Here is a 13,536-nt window from a genome sequence, read left to right on the forward strand (position 1 = left end):
CTTCATGTACCCTACCAATATATTTCTTGTAATCATGGCATCGGAGGTGCTCCAGTGCAGTATTGTATAATTCCCTGTTCTCTAATAATCTCGCTTGTGCCCCAGGGGTGCCATCAAGATCATTGTCACACTGATGTAATGTGGATTCCAGGCGTAAGATGTCCCATTCAAGATCCTGCCTAATGCCCACCGTTTGTCCCAAACAATGTCCCCTCAATACCACTTTAAAGGTCTTTCACTCAATGCCCCGGCTAGATGCTGTCCCTACGTTTGGCGACAGGTATTCAGACAGTCTGGACGTCAACGCCTCCCAGAAGACTTCATCTTCCAGGGCACTAGAGTGCAGCCACCAGGTCGGGACCAGCGGACGGGCCTCTGTTGGTTGTAAGGAGAGGAGCAGGGGACTGTGATCAGAAATGGTCCGACCAAGGAATTCTGTCTGTGTTACCATACCGCTAAGGGAGGAAGTACATATAATGCAATCTATTCTAGTGTGCACGTGGTAAAGGTGGGAATAATATGAGTAATCTCTGTCCAAGGGGTGTTGGAGATGCCATATGTCCACCATGTCCCACTGTGTTATCCAGTTTGTCTTGCCCTTCGATACTCTCACAGTCGCCCCGCCCTGCAGTGGTTATGTTGAGCGGTCTATGAGGGGGTCCAGTACCCCATTAAAATCTCCCCCTATAAGGTATGGGATGTCAATGAATCTTGTGAGATGGGAAGACACAGAGTGCAGAAAGGGAATCTGTTCTTGGTTTGGTGCATATATACTCCCTAACACTACAGGCTTGCCACAGAGGCGTCCCCCCACCAGTACGCAATGACCTCCTTTATCTACCTCCATGGAGGAGGCCTCGAAGGGAACCCCTGCTCTCACCCGGATTGCCGCCCCCTTGCATATGCGAAGTATGCAGTTGCGAATATCTGCCCCCGCCAGCATCTTCGGAGGCATTCTACTTCTACCTGGGTGAGGTGTGATTCCTGCAGCATGGCAATATGCCCCCCCCCCTTCGTTTCATGTATGAGAGAACTTTATGATGTTTGGTCACCGAGCCTAATCCCCTGATATTCCAAGATATTATTTTAAGATGAGAATGTGTGTCCGCCATACTCATTAATAGGTGGGGCCTGTATAATGTTCCCTAACCTCCATGTTCCCCCACAGGACCCATCAACATTACAGCATGTCTCCTATCAACACAGGTTAAAACAGTTAAAACAAATGCGTTCCAACTCCCCTCCCCAAGAACAGCCGAGCAACCACTGACCGTCCAAACCATATAAACAAGTGTGTAACGATTTATTATCATCTTCCCACTGAAGAAGCCAGTAGGTGATTGGGGGCGGTCGTCGAAAACATCAGGGTCGCCCCCAATGGAACGGGTCAGCCCATGACCTCAGTCCAACAACAAACACAGGCAAAGGCCAGGTTGGGGTCCCGTCTCATCAAGCAATGTCATCTACGGTCTGGGGCATCACCGGGGGAAGCCCTTCCATGATACTAGTCACAGAATCATCATCTGTGGACTCTACCGTTGCGGGGGAGTCCCAGTCAGGCCTGGGTTCACCTTCTGAGAGGTCCCCCTCCCTAAAGGGAAGCTGCCGTCTGCAGGGCTGCTTTCTTCCCTTGGCTTGTCTGCTGCTGAGTCGGTTTCGTCACTTGGGTATTTCCCATTAAGCCACGTGTACGCCGCATCTTACCCCAATGCTGGGATGGGCCAGGCTCCTCATTCTGTGCTTTATTGGGACCCATCCGGTACGTTTCCAGCCACGCCGATCTTCAGTTTTGACGGAAACATCAACTAGTATCTGATTCCCTCATCACACAGAACTTGTTTCACCGCAGTGAAGGTGGCTCGATTGGCCTGGACTGCCGCCATGACATCTGGGAACAGGGTGACCTGGGCACACCCCACTTCGAACGGTCCTTCCTCTCTCACCTTCTGCAGCAGGAGGTCACGGTCCCTGTAGTGTAGGAGTTTGGCCACTATTGGCCTTGGTGGCCTCCCCGGCGCTGGTGGATGGGCCAGAATGCGGTGTGCCCTTTCCAGTGCAAAAAATGGCATGAAAGGTCGGTCCTTCATGATCGATCTCAGCCATTGCTCCAGGTAAATCACTGCATCTGGCCCTTCTGTATTTTTGGGAAGCCACACGATAAGCACATTACTACGTCTGCTGGGGCCCTCAGCATCTTCAGCTCTGTATTCAAGTTTTTGAATATGCTCTGTGAGCTGGGCAATTTGGGATTTCATTGCCTGGTGAGCAGGCCGTAGATCCTCCAGTACCTCTTCTTCATCCTTCACCCGATCAGACAACTTAAGATAGTCAGTGCGTGGGTGGCTTAGTTCAGCTGATACTTTGCCTATATCTTGGCTCAGGGATGTTTTAGTGTCCTCAAAGGCCCCCAGGATCTTATTCAGGGTGTCTTGCATGGTAGGGGGCGCGGGCTCTTCCCTTATTTCACTATCCAGCTATTGGCGGCCTGGATCGGAGAAAGCCAAGCCTTGACCTGTGATTTAAGACAGGCCTTCCCCATGGTGAACGCATGCCAGCCGTTAAGTGCAGGGTCTGGACCACCTTGTATCGAGGCACTAGGGTTCTCCAGCGACATACCATAGGAAGTCCAATTGGGGGTCTGTCTCAGCAACTGCACTCCAATCTGCGGGCCCTGCCTCATAATTTTCCTCTTCACAGTCTGGTAGGTCAAAGTTCCAGTGCGGGAGAGTAGTCTGCCTCAGTAGCTCCAAACCTGCTGTTTCTCAGTCCCACCATGGGGCTCCAGGACCTCCTGCCCCACCATGACCAGGGCGAGGCCCGTACCTCTTCGGGGCCCCCACGGAACCTCCTCTACAGGCCAGGTTATGGCGGGCGCAGTTCCACTAAAGTTCAGTCTATGCCTGGGCCCTCAGCTGGGGGCGCCCCCTCCCTATCTGCCGCCATCCCCTTGAGTGGGGGACTCAATCCGGGCTACCACCAACAGCCCCCGGCAAGGGGGAGGACCGCACTTGCAGTACCCTCCACTGGTAGGTCGGTCTCTCCTTAACCACAGCTGGCTCAGATACACCCCAGTCCCCACCGTCGCACCTCACCGCCTCACCTGTGGCGATTGGGCTGGGCCATGCACGTGTCCTGTTCCTCAGTCCCGGCTTCATCTCACTCAGCCGCGCACCTCGCACCATGAATGGGGGCCCGCTCCCAACTTCAGGAAGAGGGGGCTGCCCTGACTCTCCGTCCGCACTCCGCCTCTCCTCACCTCCTTCTGCCAGTCCAACACCAGGGTGGTCAGGGACGGGACAGGCTCGACCTTGTCTGCTCGCCTTCTCTCAAGCAGGCCCCTCTAGCCACGCCAGTTAACCAGGCGGGCCACCGACACTCTGATCACACAGCTCGTTGTGGTCACATGTCAGCCAGCCCCTGACCGTTCTTCCGATCGGCAGGGACCCTGTCTGTCAGTGCAGGGACACGATTTTTGCGGGCCGACCCGGAGCTCTCATTTCAGACGGCTGCCATCTTCACTCACCAAGCTCCACCCCGCAATTTCTGTTCTAGATACATATGGACCTAAGACTCTTTCCGAAGATGAGTAGCTGACTGGAACTAGGGAGATATATCATCAATATGTCCATCGTATCTCTTAAATACTTTGATAGTAATTAGTAGTTGTTTGACCATTAACCACCATTCCACTCAGCCCCTTGTTGATTTCATAAATTCATTAGGTCTGAAATGCAGAAATGATCAGAGATTTGTTATAATATTAATTTTATTATTATAAAAATATTACATTTCAATGTACAAGTACGTCAGATCATGTTTTAATACCGTCCTCTAGCAATAAAAGTGAGCAGAGCATCCAACAATCTGGATTTCAGATTTTTGACCACTCTGAGGTTTTCCACATTCAGCCCTAATACAGATCTGCATCCAGGAGGAGAGTAAACAAAAACAACCACAGAATTTAACACCCCATTACTTTTAATTGTGCTACTAGGAAGATAGGGCCAGATGTATAAAACCATTTTGCATTCGCAAACGGTGCGAATCGCAGAATTCGGCCATTTGCGAATGCAAAAACGTGGTCTGCGATGCATGAAAGGCATTCGCAGGCCAAAAACAAGGAATCGCAAAATTAGCGAATGTTTGCGACACAACATGGTTTTGCGTGTCGCATTTTGCGTCTCGCAATTTGCGACAATTTGCGACATGCAATACCGAATTGCTATTAGCATCGTAATAGCGACTCGCAAATACAGATTTGATATTTCAAGTCGGAAATTGCGAGACACAAAATGCGACACGCAAAACCATGTCGCAATTCGATGCATCAAAAATTCGCAAATTGCAAATTTTCGCAGAATGGCCTTTTGCACATGCAAATTACTACGGAGTGAAACCAGATGGTAACCAGGTGCAACCTATATAAAGAGGCTCAGAATGCCTCAGACTCTTTTCCACAATGGCTGCACTCTACATCATGGCGAGGAGTATGAGGATCTTGGCAGGTTTGAGGAGAGGGGTAAGGAGACAGGAGTGCATATTCAGAGTGCGCATTACCCTTTTTGACCAGACTGAGGAGGAGATATATGATAAGTACAGGTTGAACTCTGATCCAGACTCAGATGAGAATGATGATCCCATACCCCTCCTACAGCCAGCAGACAGGACCAGTGCAGCAGAGGGCAGGCAAAGGCGTGCTGAAATCACGCAGAACCATTTCAGATGTAAGTAATAACAACACAACTTCACTGACGTGTTCTGGTAGTTAGTACCTTTATTACCTTAACTTCAGGTAACATAATTGTCACTAACAAAAAAAAATAAACACACGTGTCATAAAAGAACCATTAACAGTGTCTCACTTTTGTATTAATAGTTCACTGTGAAACAAAATGTGCTGTCAGTCCCCTGTGGCCATCACAGTCACTTTTTACGGCCACGCAATCCACTCGAATGCGCAGTGGCCTCACTGGCACCTCTGGTATCTGCCTCAGTGGCAGTGCTGTGCCTGGCTCTGCGACACTTAGGATCTGTCGTGGGCACTGCAAGGCTGCTGAGGCTAGATGAGTCCTCAGTCTCCCCTAGTCCAAGTTCACTGGGTGTAGCAGAGCGGTTACCCAGCATAGTATCCAGAACATTTGTTATCTGGACCAGTCCCTGGGCTACATCCTGACTGCTGTGTGCTGCCTCCACCTGTGCGGCCACAGCACGCCGCGATATGAGGGCCGTAGATGTTGCATGGCAATTGACAGATCTACAGAATCCACTAAACATCCCCATGAATCGCCTCTCATGCCTGCGTGGCTGACTCTCTCATGCCTTATCTCTGTACAGAGTTCCTTCACTGCATTGGTCAGTTCCCTGGTGTTCCCCGCAGCTGTGATCTGTCCCTCATGCAGCTTGCTAATGTTTGAGTTAAGGCACTCCAACTGCCTATGCAGCCCCCCCATGTTGGCATTGTGTGCCTGCATCTGCCTATGCATTGCCCTCATGTTCTTATTGTGCAGGTGCTGCACTTTAAGCAAAGAGGAGTCCAGGCCACCGAAGAATGATGGGCCCTCACCCACTTCCACATGCTGTGTGCCTCCATACTTATGCCTTCTGCGGGGTGTTGAGTGACGATGGGGCTGGGACTCCTGCCTTACGGTGGATATGGCTTCTGGGGATGGAGTGTGGCCTTCATCCCACATGTCGTCTGAGTCCTGGCTCAAATATGGGAGAGGTACAACCCTTGCCCTGCGTCTGATTGGCGCAATATTCACTGACTCGCTGGTGTTGGAGTCTGATGGAGGCTGAGTTTCAGCATCCCACACAACGCCACATGCTGATGCTGCTGGGCCTGCGCCATCTGCAACAACAATGTGCAGCATGTCATTTATGTATGTATCACCAAATGTTGCACAATGGCAATAAATGTACAGTTACATCATATCACTTTGTAGTGGGTGTTGTGTTCTTCTGGGTGTCGCTCTACTTAATTACATTCTATGTGCTACTTTCATCTCTGGGTTGTGGACTACCACTCCCATAAGGCATTGTTGTGCCACTTCTAAGATGTGGAATGGACTAGTTTTCACATTGCTTTGCACTAATTGCTAATTCCTAAGGGGCATTTGTACATGCACATGTGGGGTTACATTTCATTATTGCACTTACCTTTACTGGTGCTTGGTGTGCTGGACGTGTCTATGCCAGTGACCCCACTGACAGCTTCTGGGAGGAGTGTTGACTCCACCAGGTCTTCCATGGGGGTGGAGGGTGTCTGGGTGGATGGTCCACCTCCTGTGCTCCTTGCCTCCTGTAGTCTTCTGGCCACCCTCTCCTTGGCACGGGAACGCAGGTCGTACCACCTCTTTCTAATCTCCTCCGCTGAGCTCTGCGCAACCCCCACTGCACAGATTTTGGTTTGTATGTCCGTCCAGAGTTTGCGCTTCTCACTCTCTGGAACCTGGAGTGAGCTCTTCCCAAAAAGCCGGGCATGGTTCCTCACCACCTCCTCAGTGAGCACCTCCAGTTCCTGCTCACTGAACTTCAGTTTTCTCTTCCTCTCTCCCTTCTCCTTTCCATTAGCAGAATTGGCCATGGTGCTGTGCAGTCTTGGCTTGCTCACAGACTAGCTCCCTGGGGCTGGGCTGTGTCTCTCTCACTGCTCCTTTGGGTGTGGAACCTGCAAACTGCCTGGGATGACTCACTTCCTGCTTGTGATGTCATCAGGCTGTACCAGGTGTGCGTTTTCGTAATTTGCGATTTTCAAATACCAAATCGCACATTTTTTTGCGATTTGGTATTTGGACCTTGCAAATTGCATTAGCGATTTTTAAGAAATCGCTATTTCTGAATCGCAATTTTGTTATATTGCATTTTGCGACTCAGAAATAGCGATTTCTTAAAAATCGCTATTTGCGATTCGCAATGGAGTTTTTTCATACATCTGGCCCATAGTTTCTGAGTCACTGGCAGCCTTCTTGCTTAAAGGTCTTGATGGACCAGAAAAACTGACATACATAGAACCCGGCATGTGTTGCACAAGCAGACGGGTAATTAGCAAACACTTCATTTAATTTAACAAGCAAATATGTATTTCATTTAGAGCAATAAATACGTCTTACTGTATGCCTGTAGCATACACCAGATTTCAGGTGGAGACATGATGCCATTGGATCAGAATGTGCAATGTGGGGTCCACTTCTCGTTAGTCAAAAAATTAAAGTGCACAATTACTTTGGGGCATTTTGAGATGCAAAAACAATCACTGGTACTGGTCTGCTGCACTAGCACATCTGATTTAATCAAAAGATCATTCCCATTTCTTATTTCCAAGATTACTTCTGAAAAGAAAATGTGCATTTATATTAGCTACCGTCAGGCCTGTAATACTTGGAATTTGTGCACCTCTTCATTCAGCGTAATACTTAACATATCTTAAATGATTAGCAGTGTTCTCAGTTTAAATACACAAGTAGCCCTATGCTACTGAGTACCGTGGTGATGTATGGGAATAGTCCTGCTTTACTGAGTACAGTAGTGACTTTCTATGTGTAATAGTCTAGCCTACAATCATTCTTTACATTCTGTTATTGATCATAAAGCTAACATGTTATATTGCCTGTTTAATGTACTGTCCTAACACCATTTTCAGTATTGTGAGCCATAACATCATGTTTATTATACTTAGAAACAAATAAGATTATTTGTTTTCTTGCATTTTGCAATGATAGATGTTTCCCTGTTCAACTACAACAAATGAATTGAAATTACAGGCTTTGTGTAGCTGGAAAGGTGTTAATTGAAAGCAAGCTTTTGTTTTGTATATTTGATTTCAATGAAAGTAGTCAAATATGCTGAAATTGTGTTAGAGTTGAAATGAAACTATTAATTAGATCTTATACACAACTGTTGCCTTTTATTGGTCAGAGACTCTCTTATGTATTTGAGGGCCATTTTATATTGAAAGGTATATTGTAGAAGAGACTCGAGTGACCGAATATATACCAGATGAGTACTCCTCTTCTGAATGTGGCAATATTATCACACACAAGAAAGCAGTAATCCCCTACCAAAGTTACACACGTTTCTTTCTCTAAACATTTCAAATAGACCTATTATATGTAAGGATGGTTTGTCCTCGGCAGGTCCTGGGGCTTTCAGCAGCCCAAAAGTTGAGTGTTTGTCTCATTTAAGTTGTCACTGTAGACATACGCTTAACAGAGTTACCTCCCCATCCAACTCTGGGCAACAGAATAACCCCTTACTCTTTCCTTGTTGAAAGTCATTTAGAACTGACCATAGTGTGTCCATTCTATTATTTGCGATTCCAGTAGCCCCCTCTCTTCAAAGACATATAGGGGGTCATTATGACCCCGGCGGGCGGCGCTAATGTGGCGGTAGTACCGCCAACAGGCTGCGGTACTTACCACCACATTATGACATTGGCGGATTGGCTGAAGCCAACCTGCCAATGTACTACTCCGACTGCCATGGCCCTTATGTCCCTGCCTACCGCCATGGTTTTCGTGGCATTACAAACCATGGCGGTAGGCCCTATCAGTGACAGGAAATTCCTTCCCTGTCACTGATAGGAGGCCCCCTCCCCTCATACCTCTCCAAACCCCCCCCTATAATATATCGCCAGTCTTAAAATGAGGGCCATAATGTTCTAAACTGACTTTTTTGCTGTCAAAACAATCCTTGGTTTTTACATAGATTTGTTCCTTAAAATGCTAATTCTGCAAGGTATATAGGGGCTGATTAAGAATAATGGTGTGCCCCTTTTAACACCTGCTATGTGCAGTCATTAAAAATAGCCGCTAAAAATGGAGCAGTGGAATCTCATAGATGCGCCTTTTTTGCTGTCCCCATAATGGGAGAATGCCCCACTCCCATATGTTATTCCTGGTGCAGGCATAGTGTGGCGCAAGGGGTTACAAAGTGGCGCAATGCATGCATTGCAAATTTGGTGCAGTGAATTTGGGCTCGTTGAGCCACATTAGCATCATTGAAAATCATGCGAATGTGGCTCAAGGAGGCGCTAGGCCGTCTTAAATCTGGGTCTTAGTTCTCTACCGGATTCAAACTTCCCCTGTATTGTTTCACCTCTCACCATGTTTCACTTTCACATCTATTTGTGTAGGCTCTTGTTCGTACTGCACCCCTCACATTCTACCAGCTCCTGTGGTAGCTGGTGCAGGAAAGGAGCACGAATGGCTATGATAACCACTTTCAAGCTGTACTTCACTGGCATAATCATTCTAGCACGGATTAGATGCATGTACACATGCATGCTCCTAAAACAACAATGCTCATTGTTAGAAATGGGGTCTTTGCTTGACAGTCAGGTTACCCCCTGTTCAAGCAAGGACCCTCACTCTAGTCAGGGTAAAAGAGAATCACCCTCAGCTAACCCCTGCTTACCCCCTTGGTAGCTTGGCAGAGCAGTAGGCTTAACCTCAGAGTGCTAGGTGTAAAGTATTTGTACCAACACACACAGTAACTTAATGAAAACACTACAAAATGACACAACACCAGTTTAGAACAATAGGAAATATTTATCTAAACAAAACAAAACCAAAACGACAAAAATCCACCATACACAAGTCAAGTTATCAATTAAAAATCAAAAAGAGTCTTTAAGTAGTTTTAAAAACACACTAGCGCTGCTAGAGTGAAAATGTACCTGGTGTGCGTCAAAAATAACCCCGCACGGGCGGGTGTGCGTCAAAAATAACTCCTCACGGCGGTACTTGAGTCAAAAATCCAGCCGCACGATGATTTTAAAATCCCGCAGTGCAGGTTGTGATCTCCCAGCCTCCGTCAGCGATGCTGCGCGTCGTTTCTCCTGCTCCGTGCGTCGATTTTTCGGTCGCGTTTCCTGCGAGCGTCGTTTCTCAGCTGCGGAGCCAGCGGCACGTCGTTTTTTCAGCCGCAGGTCAGATTTGCGTCAATCTTTTCCCCGCACGGCGCTCTGTGCGTGGATTTTCTTGTCTTTAGGCTGCCAGCTTCTCCTTTCAGGGTCCCAGGAACTGGATGGGCACCACAGGGCAGAGTAGGAGTCTCTCCAGAGACTCCAGGTGCTGGCAGAGAGAAGTCTTTGCTGTCCCTGAGACTTCAAACAACAGGAGGCAAGCTCTAGCTCAAGCCCTTGGAGATTTCTTCACAAGATGGAAGGCACGCAAAGTCCAGTCTTTGCCCTCTTACTATGGCAGAAGCAGCACTGCAGGAAAGCTCCACAAAGCACAGTCACAGGCAGGGCAGCACTTCTTCCTCAGCTATCAGCTCTTCTCCAGGCAGAGGTTCCTCTTGGTTCCAGAAGTGTTTCTGAAGTCTGTAGATTTGGGTGCCCTTCTTATACCCATTTTAGTCTTTGAAGTCACCTTTCTTCAAAGGGGACTCACACCTACTTGTGAAATCCTGCCTTGCCCAGGCAAGGCCTCAGACACACACCAGGGGGTTGGAGCCGGCATTGTTAGAGGCAGGCACAGTCCTTTCAGATGAGAGTGACCACTCCACCCCTCCCTCCTAGCAGAGATGGCTAATCAGGAAATGCAGGTTACACCCCAGCTCCCTTTGTGTCACTGTCTGGTGTGAGGTGAAAAACAACCAACTGTCAAACTGACCCAGACAGGGAATCCACAAACAAGGCAGAGTCACAGAATGGTTTAAGCAAGAAAATGCTCACTTTCTAAAAGTGGCATTTTCAAACGCACAATCTTAAAATCAACTTTACTAAAAGATGTTTTTTTAAATTGTGAGTTCAGGGACCCCAAACTCCACATGTCCATCTACTCTCTAAGGGAATCTACACTTTAATCATATTTAAAGGTAGCCCCCATATTATCCTATGAGAGAGACAGGCCTTGCAACAGTGAAAAACGAAATTGGCAGTATTTCACTGTCAGGACATATAAACCACATTACTATATGTCCTACCTTATCCATACACTGCACCCTGCCCTTGGGGCTACCTAGGGCCTACCTTAGGGGTGCCTTACATGTAAGAAAAGGGAAGGTTTAGGCCTGGCAAGTGGGTACACTGGCCAAGTCGAATTTACAGTGTAACAATACACACACAGACACTGCAGTGGCAGGTCTGGGACATGATTAGAGAGCTACTTATGTGGGTGGCACAACCAGTGCTGCAGGCCCACTAGTAGCATTTGATTTACAGGCCCTGGCACCTCTAGTGCACCTTACTAGGGACTTACTAGTAAATCAAATATGCCAATCATGGATAAACCAATTACATACAATTTACACGGAGAGCATATGCACTTTAGCACTGGTTAGCAGTGGTAAAGTGCTCAGAGTTGAAAAGCCAATAGCAACAGGTCAGAAAAAAATAGGAGGCAGGAGGCAAAAAGACTGGGGATGACCCTGCATAAGCAAAAGTCCAACACGACCCCCTACCAGCCTAAAGCCAGGGGAGAACAATCAATACCTTGATGTACTTCCCTGATTGGGGCGATAGAACAAGGACCCAGGCCCACAACAGCAGGGGCATGTTCCAGTTCTACGCCTTCCTGACTCCAGTTGGATCCCTCTGTCCATACTCTCAGGGCCCACTAAGCTAACCCATGGGGAACCCTTCTTCACATCTACAAACACCATCTGTGCAGCACCTAACTTTACTTTGCTCACAGATGTATTGCAATGGGCAGATAGTACCACCAGGGCCAACACAGTGGTGTTGCCCACTCCACCCCCGGGGTGTGACTCTCGTCCCCCCCTCAGGGGCAACTGTCAGGGATGAGAGCCCGACCTCAGGCCTCTCCAACCACTGTGACTGCGGAGAGTGGGGGGCGGTAGCCCCAGGTGCCTGGCACCCTTTGACCACTCTCTCTTCCACCAGGTCAGGGATGACAACCTGACCCTGGTCCTCCCCTCTGGGGCTATGTACCCTCCCTGCAGAAGCGGCACCCCAGAGTCAAAAACTGTCAGGGTGCTTGTAGAAGCAGTCCTGCCCAATTCTTCCACCAGTGCAGGGCTGTTAACCTGCAACTGGTCCGCCAACCTGGGGTCTGTACCTTCAGGTTGGACCAGGGCCAGGGGTGAGGCTTCCCTCCCCCGGCCCTCCCTTCTGGGGTCCTGCACCCCCCAACTAGGAGTGGCCCCTCAGAAGACAACATGGGATGGGCACTGTTAGCAGTAGCCCCTTCCTCCAGGTCAGGGGGGACACCCTGAACCTGGCCTTCCAATCCAGGGTCTGTACCCTTAGATTGCACTGGGGCCAGGGGTGAGGCTCTTTCTCCCCTGTCCCTACTCTCAGGGTTCTGCACCCCCCCTCAGGGAGAGTACCCCTTGAAATCACACCAGGGGGGGTGATTGGGCAAACCGCCCACCCCTTCAGGTCAGGGTTTACCCCCTGCACCTGATCCTCCAGTCCAGGGTCTGTACCCACAGACTGGACCACTGCCTGGCAACCCAGGACTTCCTGGGGGGCATACCTACCCCCCACCAGGTCAGAGTTTACCCTCTGAACCTGGTCATCCAACCCAGGGTCACCACCCTGCGGTTGAACCACTGCCTGGCGCACCAGGACTTCCTTGGGAGCACACTTACCCCCCATCAGGTCAGAGTTTACCCCCTGAACCTGATCATTCAACCCAGAGTCACCACCCTGCGGTTGAACCATTGCCTGGCACACCAGGACTTCCAGGGGGTCACACTTACCCCCCTCAAGGAACACACTGTCCCGAAGGGCCACACAAGAGTCTGGCTGGCGCAGGTCTCCTGACCTCTGCCCATCTGACAGAGTCTGGATTCCCCCCAACCCAGAAATGGTCTCACTAAGGTCATTCATGGGGAGCTCTGCTCTCAGAGCTGACCCCTGACCCTCCAGGTTCTCCACTGGGGTCCGCAACCCCCTCTCAACCCTCTGTCTGGACTTCTGCACCCCCTCACTAGGAGTGGTACTGCCAGACACCAGAACTGGTGGGACGCTGGCTACAGCCGCCCCCCCAAGTTCTCCTGACACTGTGGGGTCTCCCTCAACAGATGGCCCTATGGTACAGGCTAGGCTCCCCTCCTGGTGTTCCCTCATGGAACCCTCCAGGACCTGGGACCGGATCTTGGGCACCTTGGGCCTCAACCCATCCCCATTCCCTCTCCTCTGAGACTGGACATGGGGTCCCTCACCCATCCCACTACACTGGGACCTGCCTGGGACACTACAATCCTTCCCTACCTCACATGGTTGGGAACTACCTAGGCCACTCCTCTCAGGAGCACCCCCAAATGCCTCTTCAGACTCTCTGGTACTCACCCAGAAGTCTGCCTCCATTGTAAGCTCCCTGGGGTCAGAGAACTCACACTCCACCTGGTGTTGCCGTAGCTCTGGAAAATAAGGACTAGACATATGCTCTCCAGCAATTACATCACTCAGCCCCTCACATGAATTAACCAAAGTACCCTTCTCCCAACCATCCAGTGACTCTGCTTTGAAAAAGCACCCCACATCACCCTCCTGAGACTGGTGAGACAGTACCTGACTGTCCCCGACACTCAACCCACACTCTTCTGGGATGTCTTCACACTCCATAA

The sequence above is a fragment of the Pleurodeles waltl genome, chromosome 6 (genome assembly GCF_031143425.1).
Source record: "Pleurodeles waltl isolate 20211129_DDA chromosome 6, aPleWal1.hap1.20221129, whole genome shotgun sequence".
NCBI classification, from domain to species: Eukaryota; Metazoa; Chordata; class Amphibia; order Caudata; family Salamandridae; genus Pleurodeles; species Pleurodeles waltl.